The sequence below is a fragment of the Mastomys coucha genome, unplaced genomic scaffold, assembly GCF_008632895.1.
Source record: "Mastomys coucha isolate ucsf_1 unplaced genomic scaffold, UCSF_Mcou_1 pScaffold21, whole genome shotgun sequence".
NCBI classification, from domain to species: Eukaryota; Metazoa; Chordata; class Mammalia; order Rodentia; family Muridae; genus Mastomys; species Mastomys coucha.
In genome coordinates this window covers 164,088,749-164,097,383 of record NW_022196904.1, presented here as the reverse complement: position 1 = coordinate 164,097,383, position 8,635 = coordinate 164,088,749, and the positions used below count along the sequence as shown (strand labels likewise).

Sequence of the window (8,635 nt, the reverse complement as noted above, 5' to 3'; positions counted from 1 at the left end):
GAGGACAACTTTTGGAATCAAGTTTTCCTACCATTGTGTGTTCCAGTCCTCAGACTCAGAGCATGAGGCATGGAGGCACGTGCTTTTGACCTGACATTTTTATGCATGTATATAATGTACTTTGGTTATATTCACACCCACTGTCATCGTCCTCTTCTGTCCCTGCCTGCTTCTGCTTTGTACTGGATACTTTCATTCCTCAATAACCATTGGGGGTTTCTGCCCCACTATCCTATTGGTTGTATAGATCCCCAGTAAACAACATGGAGATACTACAATTTATTGATAAGTTGTAGGCACTACGCAGGGCAGGTTTCGAGCTATTCTAATCCTTCCACATGTTAACACACACAGGTGTAAGTCCCTTGCCAATCTGATGTCTCCAGGGCTGCTTCCACTCTGTCCTGCTATCCTCAGTGCACTTCTCTTGGCCACATGCTTCTGGTTCATCCAGTCTGATGGCAGCCTCTTCCTCTCTCTCCTCTCTCCTAGTGTTCTCTCTCGAGGTCACCCTCCCCCCACTTGAGTCTAAGTCCAGCCTTCTTCTGCACAGTCATAAGCCCAACCTTTTTTGTTTTGTTTTGTTTTGTTTTTCCGAGACAGGGTTTCTCTGTGTAGCCCTGGCTATTCTGGAACTCACTCTGTAGACCAGGCTGGCCTCAAACTCAGAAATCTGCCTGCCTCTGCCTCCCAAGCACTGGGGCTAAAGGCGTGTGCCACCACTGCCTGGCCCAACTTTTTATTCTTTACAGTACATTGGTTACACAACACACAAGACAAAACCCAAGAGTAGCAGCTTAAGTAAACTTGTGTCGTCTGTATTGACCTGAAGTTTGAGTTGTGTTGGATCTAAGCAGCCCCCATAGCAAAACCTATTCTTTGCTGTCACCCTAACAATCAGGTTTGATATTGATAAGCTGCTTCAATAAATGCTTAATAATGAATTATTATTAACAAGTACTTAATAGGTAATAAGGAATAAGGTCCTTGGGCTGGAGAAATGACTCAGTGGTTAAGAGCACTGACTGCCTTTCCAAAGGTCCTGAGTTCAATTCCTGGCAAACCCATGTTGGCTCACAGCCATCTGTAATGGGATCTGATGCCCTCTTCTGGTGTGTCTGAAGACAACTATAGTGTACTCACATACAAGAAAGAAAGAAGGAAAGAGAGAAAGAAAGAAAGAAAGAAGAAAGAAAAGAAATAATCTTTTAAGATATTAGCATAAAAATATCTTGAAGACAGTTTTGTTTGGTTTTTTGAGACAGAGTTATTCTGTGTAGCTCTGGCTGTCCTGAAACTCACTCTGTAGACCAGGCTGGCCTCAGACTGAGATCTGCCAGCCTCTGCCTTCCAAATGCTAAGATTAAAGACATGCACTACCACCAGCACCTGGCTTTAAACAGTTTTGTGTCTTTTATTAAAATAGTCTTATGGCCTATCAGGGTCTCAGTTAAGGGCTTAAGTGAGTTGCTTTTGCCTCTGGAATCCTGTATTTCAGAGGATAGTCCAATCACATTCACATGCTAGATGCTTCTCTTAAGTCACAATCATGTCCAACATTGTGACATGAGCAAGAATACTCACAACCTCTTCACCCACCCACTCAAAGTTCTAATTTAGAGTCGGCTTCAAATGGTACCTCCCTTATGGACTAGATAGCTCCTGGTGTATGTCTTCCGAAAGCTAGAAGGATGTTAGTCCCTGCTGAAGCGTGCGAAAAGCAAACCGGCGTGGGCTCCCCAGCGACCAGCCTCCTTCAGAAGGTACAGCATCATTTAGGCTCCAAAACGTTATCCTCACTGGCTAGTTTAATCCCTGACAATTACTAATTTTTTATTTTTACTTCAATGAAGCTGTTTATACTTCTACTAGATATTCTTAATGAAAACATGTATAAATGTCAGTACTTGTATGTGGCCCAGTGCCTACCAGTTTTTACATATCAGACAAATGTGCTCGGATCAGTTGTTGGTTTTGCTGTTGTTTTGCTTTTGTTGTGGTTTTGGGTTTGTTTATTTGTTTGTTTTGAGACAGGGTCTTTCCATGTAGTTCTGGATGTCCTGGAACTCACTGTGTAGACCAGGCTGGACTGGTACTCATAGAGATCCATCTGCCTCTGCTTCCTGGGTGATGGGATTAAAGATGTGAACCACCAACCTAGACCTCAGATCAGTATAAGCTCGATGACTATCTTTTTTTCAAATACAAAGCTTAAACATATAAATGTAACCTATCAGCTGGATAAGATATGGTCCGAAAGTAAAGCCATCCTTATGTCTCTTTACATGATCAAACCATATTTCATAACCTTGGCTCCTATGCTCAATATGAGAAGTTTTCTGGAAGGACCTTAATTACTATTTCCATCTTTTGTTTCCTAAAGTAATTATCAACAGAGGAAGTGTCAGGCTTACTTGATACTCTGTTTCCTGAAGGGGGAGGGGAATCACATGTTTTTATTAATTACAAGCTAAAATTTATAGATTCTTCTCAGCTGCTACAATAAAAAATTAATGAAAATCCTCCATTATATGAAAGTCTATTTTTATTCAAGAGGACAACTCTTTCAATCTAACATATTGATGAAGTTACTTTCTACTTCTTCAATTTCCCTTTAGATGAAGCCAGGCATGAAGGCACATGTCTAAAATCCCAGTTTTTGGGATACGGAGGCAAAAGGATCACCCCAAGTTTGAGGCCACCCTGACCTTATTTATACACTGATACCCTGTCTCAAAAAAAAAAAATCAGTAATATGGAAGTAGACAAATCATATGCTTAATTTCATACTTGTCCCAATTAGCTTGCAACAATGCAAAAGCTTAATCAAACTCTAACATGGAAAACCGTCCAATAACTAGCATTCTTAGTCACCAACTGGAATCAGCCATAACCTTTTTGTTCCCAAGTGAGTCAGCGGTTAATCTTTGTCCTCTGGGCAATGGTGGCAAAGGTGAAGTATAACCTGGAGGGACATTACAGAGCAGGAAAGGAAGTGCAGCCTTCAGGAAAGGACAGAGAAAGACAGACACTACACTGAGGATAAGCAGCTTCCTCAAGTTCCCCTGCGCTGACCAACCCCAGCTGACACGTGAGAGCACTATGAATGAGGAAGAGAAAAAAAAAAGGAAGCAGAGGAGATGAAAGAGGTGGTTGGGAAGAAAGATACGTCCGCCTGATGGAGAGCAGAGAGTATACCACACGAGATTGCCTAAGTGTCAAAGCTCAGTGCTTCAGAGTCTTCAAACCACTGAGATAAGGTTCATGAGCCAGGTTCCAGTACTATGCCATAGTTCCGCTCCAATTAGGAGGGTGTGTCCCCCCCGCTGTGACTGTGCAGAGGCCTGAGCTCTTGCTTGCACAAGTCACTAAATGATTCTCCCAGTACAGTCTCTCCAGTCTCCTCAGTGAAATCAAGGATTTCTTGTGTTGTAAACTGGGCATGGCCAGTTTAAACTTGTCAGCCCACCACTTGGGGAGGCTAACTCAGGATCCATGGTCATCCTTGGCCACAAAGTGAATTTTAGGCCAGCCTGTGACAAACAAACATCACCAGCCCAGCACTTGGGGAGGCTAACACAGGACCCAGGGTCATCCTTGGCCACAAAGTGAATTTTAGGTCAGCCAGTGACAAACAAACATCACCAGATAATGAATTTATTTAAAACTATTATCTGCAGAAGATAAGCAAACTTCTTTATGTTCCTTTATGTCAATGGAAGTATTCAAGACTATTCTCATTTATTATATTATGTGAAAGAATTGGACTGTGGGCTCCTAACCATATTTTTCCTTTGATTCAAGCTTCTCAAAGATATAAAGGAAAAAGCAATAGACCCCAATGGGACCTAGCTCACTTACCATTTATTTACAGTGAAACATGGAGCAAATCAATCAAGGGAGCTAAAGATCAACCAAATGGTAAATTAATTCAAAACAGACATATATATTTGAGGGCTGGCAAGATGGCTCAGGTAAGGCACTTGCTGCCAAGCCTGACAACCCAAGTTTCATCCCCAAAATTACACATGGTGGAGAGACCCAAGTTCCACAAACTCTTCTTTGACATCTACGTGCAAAATGTGGCATGTGGGCACGCACAAACACACACACATACTCTAAATAAATATGTAATTATATTATATATGTGGATGTATGGATGTTTGAGTCATGGTGGCACATACTGATAGTCCCAAAACTGGGGAAATAGAGGAAAGAAGACCACAGAAATTCCAAGGCCAGGCTGATATATGTAACATGTTCCAAATCAGTCAGGATTACACAGGGAGACCCTGTCTCAACACAAAACAGGGCAGGTGAGCCAGTCAGTGGGATCAGGCACTCTCCACCAAGGCTGACCACCTGAGTTTGATTGGATGTCAGACTGTAATGTTGGAAAGAGAATCTACTCCTCTGAGTTGTCCTTTGACATCTACATATGTGCCGTGGTGCACACAGGCTCCTCCCTCCATAAATAAATAAATGAAATACATAAAAATTAGAGACAAAACAGAAAATGGAGCTGGCAGCATAGCTCAGATAGCAGTGTTTGACAGACATGGAACTCTGGGTCTGATCCCTACCACCTGGTACAGTAGAGCATGTGGGAGTCTCAGCTTTCAGGAGGTAGAGACAGGAAGGTTGAGTGCAAGGTTATCAGTGCTACATAGCAAATTGGAGGCCAACTTATGACACATGAACTATCACCTTCCTCTATAGACACACACACACACACACACACACACACACAAAACAACGACAAAACCAAAACATTACTAGAATCTCTGAAGCTACCAGTCTAGTTTAAAAAGAATTGCTTTTTTTTTCCTTCTTGACATTTAAGTAAATTATGTTAATACATTATGTTCAGGTAGAGTTATAAGAAAAAGTACTAATTGAATTGGGAATGGAGACATAATACATTGTGTCGTGTGTTTCTTTGTAAATATTCTGACAATTGTTTTATTCAAGATGCTATAGGAAAAAACTGTTAAAGGGTAAGTGATGTAACTGCCACACTGCAAGATGACAGCTGAGAGATAAAGCTCACAGATAAGTTCAGTGGGGTTGGGGGAGGAGATGGCAGCTGATTTGATTACCAGTGAGGACTTGCAAATGGCCACGTTCCCTCTGTGTCCTTATGAAGGAAAGAGAAGATGAGAGGAAGGGAGAGGAGAAGGAAGGTAAATAGATGAATGAATAAATAAGTGGAGGGTGAGACAGGGAACAGAGAACTTCCTGCTTCAAGGGACACTCATCCCACCACAGCATCTCGTTTAATCCTATTTCCCTGAGGTCCGTCTCCACATGCCTGTACACTGGGGGCTATGGCTTAAAGTTAGGAATTTTAAGGGGCTACAGACATTCAGTCCATTACAAGAACTGAACCCCGAGTTTCTGCCCACAGAACCACGATGGTTCTGGGAAGACGGAGTAGGTATGCTCCACCCTGTTTTTTTCTAGGGAAGATATAGAGTAGAGAGGGTGAGCTTAGGAAGAACAGATTGCAAAGTACCTCCAAAAATTACAAGTGAGGATTTCTGGATTTTTTTCCCCCCAAACAGAATGATCTGGTCTATATGCAAGATAACAAAAAATCAGAGCCTCAGAACCCATACTGAGGTATAGAGGAAGAAAGCTCAGAGGGCAGGTCAGCATTTGCCAGATGCTGGAGTAGAAGAGAAGGGATAACTAAGAATGGCTTACTCGAGGCAGGTTTGGGACAGTGAGACTAATAATCTGTATTTTTTTTTTCCGAGTCAGGGTTTCTCTGTATAGCCCTGGCTGTCCTGGAACTCACTCTGTAGACCAGGCTGGCCTTGAACTCAGAAATTCGCCTGCCTCTGCCTCCCAAGTGCTGGGATTGAAGGTGTACAACACCACTGCCCGGAGGATCTGTTCTTGTATTAAAATACATAGAGCTATACATGCATAATATAGTCTTAGGGTTTCCTTTGCTGCGAAGAGACACCATGACCAAGGCAACTCTTAAAAATGAAAACATTTCACTGGGGCTGGCTTACAGGTTCAGCGGTTCAGTCCATTACTGTCACGGTGGGAAGCATGGCAGTGTCCAGACGGGCATGGTGCTGGAGGGGCTGAGCGTTAGTTCTACCTCTTCGTCCAAAGGAAACCAGGAGCAGATTAGCTAGCTTCCTGGCAGCTAGGAGGAAGGTCTCTAAGCCAACCCCACCCCACAGTGACATACTTCCTCCAAGGCCATACCTACCAAAAGAGCCACTCCCTGGGACAAGTATATTCAAACCACCACTATATATATATATGGAGAGAGAGAGAGAGGGGATGGGGAGCATTGAGTGGAAGGCATCCATCCATGCGTGGAAGGCACCCAAGCACAGCACTCATTGAGGAGCCAGAATAATATACCATAGAGTTGGTTCTCTCCTTCTACCAGGGATCAAAATCAGTCCTCAGACTTGGTGTCAAGTGCCTTTATGCACTAAGCCATCTCACCCAACATGTGTGGCCATTTTAATATCAGGCATTAGTTTCTGAAGGAATATGTATGAACACATCAAAAATTGGAAGGCACCGGGCAGTGCTGGCGCACGCCTTTAGTCCCAGCACTTGGGAGGCAGAGGCAGGCAGATTTCTGAGTTCGAGGCCAGCCTGGTCTACAGAGTGAGGTCTAGGACAGCCAAGGTTACACAGAAAAACCCTGTCTCGAAAAAACCAAAAAAAAAAAAAAGGAAGGCACTGACTAATTCTTCACAATTATATTTCTGTAATATAAAATGCAGCAATCTAGAAGCCTGGTCCCCCACCCCCCACCCCCGGCAAAGGAGTTAGATAGTATTTCCAGTCCACATTTTGTATTCTTCTACATCATATCCATGGCAACCCGAGAGCCAGTGAGATGGCTCAATGAGCAAAAGCACTTGCCATGCAAGCTGACAGTCTGAGTTTGATCCCAGGATCCTATATAAAGGTGGCAGGAGAGAAACACTCCACAGGCTTGTCTTCTGATCTCCATACATGTGCTGTGGAACACTCATATAACACACAGACACACACACACACATGCACATATACATGAATGCACATACACACACAAGTAACTTAAAAAGGATAACTTCTGACAGTGCTTTCATAAAATCTCTCAACATAGATCTAAAAGTTCTCCTTTAACATACTTCTTTTAAAGGGCCAGTAACAGTGTATGTACAGGAACAAGGTACAGCAACAGATGTTTACTATTTAGTAAGACAATCATAGTCATTTTCATTTCCTTATCTGAGAATGATTGTATTCCTTAGTGCCTATGGTAATGAGAATTAATATAGATAAAGCATTTTCTCTGGCAGTTGACACATATACAATGCTAGATAAGTATTCTGCCAATCATACTACTTTACAGGCCCCTATCTCACATTGTAACTGACTCAATGCCCAAACTATCTTCATACAACCAGGAACTTTTTATTAAGTTTAGCAATAACTATAATAAAGCTTTAGTTGGAAGGCTCTGCATTTACAGCCCTGTCTCAAAACTGTGGCAGGTACAGGGTACAGCCAAGCTTATGCTCTCTCTCGCTCTCTCGCTCGCTCTCTCTCTCTCTCTCTCTCTCTCTCTCTCTCTCTCTCTCTCTCTCTCTCTCTGGTGAAGAACAGAAACATACTCTGACAGACAGCAAATCCCATGACCATGAAACCACCGAGCACTTACAAAAGGAAGCTGGTTGCAGCCTAGATCATGTTGCCAAATCTACAGTGTTCATACTGGTCACTCAGTCCTTAAGTGTACCCTGCGTTCTAGATTAACAATCTAGGTGTATCTTTATCTGGGCAGCTTCATTAGTAAGACGGAGAGCAGTAAATAAAGCTCTGTGGGGAAAGAGTTAGAATGTAGCCACCCTGAAGCGTCATCCTCTGAACATGCAGTGTGGTTTGTTAGGGTAGGAAGTGAGTTCCACATCACCGAGAATGTCTAACGTCCATGGCTGCTTGCTGGATACTATAATCACAATAACTTCCTAGTGCTTAGTGTGTGTGCTTCAGTTCCCTTAATACATTATCCTCAACCCTATCACAAAACCTGTAACATAGATGCTATATGCATTTTACAGATGATGGAATTGTGTGTTCCAATTCCTTTACATACATTATCCTTAACCCTATCACAAACTACCCCATCCATACTATGGATGCCATAGTCACTTTATAGATGACAGAATTCATTTCCAAGAGAGAAAAAATAAATAGCCTCAAAACATAAAGTTAGCATTTGGGACAGCTGTGATTTGATTCATGTTTTCTAACTGACTAGAACAGTGTGCACAGGCACACATCTTTTTAAGGGGACTGGGGACTGAACTTGGAATCTCAAGAATGCTAGGCCAGTGCCTACCACCAAGCTACTATGTCCTCAGCCCTGAGGCACACATTCTTACTGTTGGCTTTTCATTTAGGCTCTGACCCACAGTTCCCTGGCAATAGCCAGGTGTGCCTGACTCAATATAAAAGAGGCTGCTTGCCTCCTCACTCTCTTGCTCTTGCTCTCTTCTCTTCTCTTCTCTTGCTTCTGCTCCTTACCCTCTTCTCTCTCCACATGCTCATGGCCCACCTCTACTCCCCTACTCCTCTCTCTCTCTCTCTCCCTCTCCCTCTCCCTCCC

At 42.9% G+C, this 8,635-nt stretch overlaps 1 protein-coding gene across 1 annotated transcript in view; it reads left to right on the top strand.

The window, feature by feature from the left end:
• The first annotated feature begins 1,602 nt into the window (after positions 1–1,602).
• Atad1 (ATPase family AAA domain containing 1) overlaps positions 1,603–8,635 on the top strand; it is a 63,686-nt gene continuing 56,653 nt past the window's right edge. The window contains exon 1 of the mRNA XM_031390106.1: positions 1,603–1,763. The gene's annotated coding sequence lies outside the window, so the exon portion shown is untranslated. The remainder of the gene's footprint in view (positions 1,764–8,635) is intronic.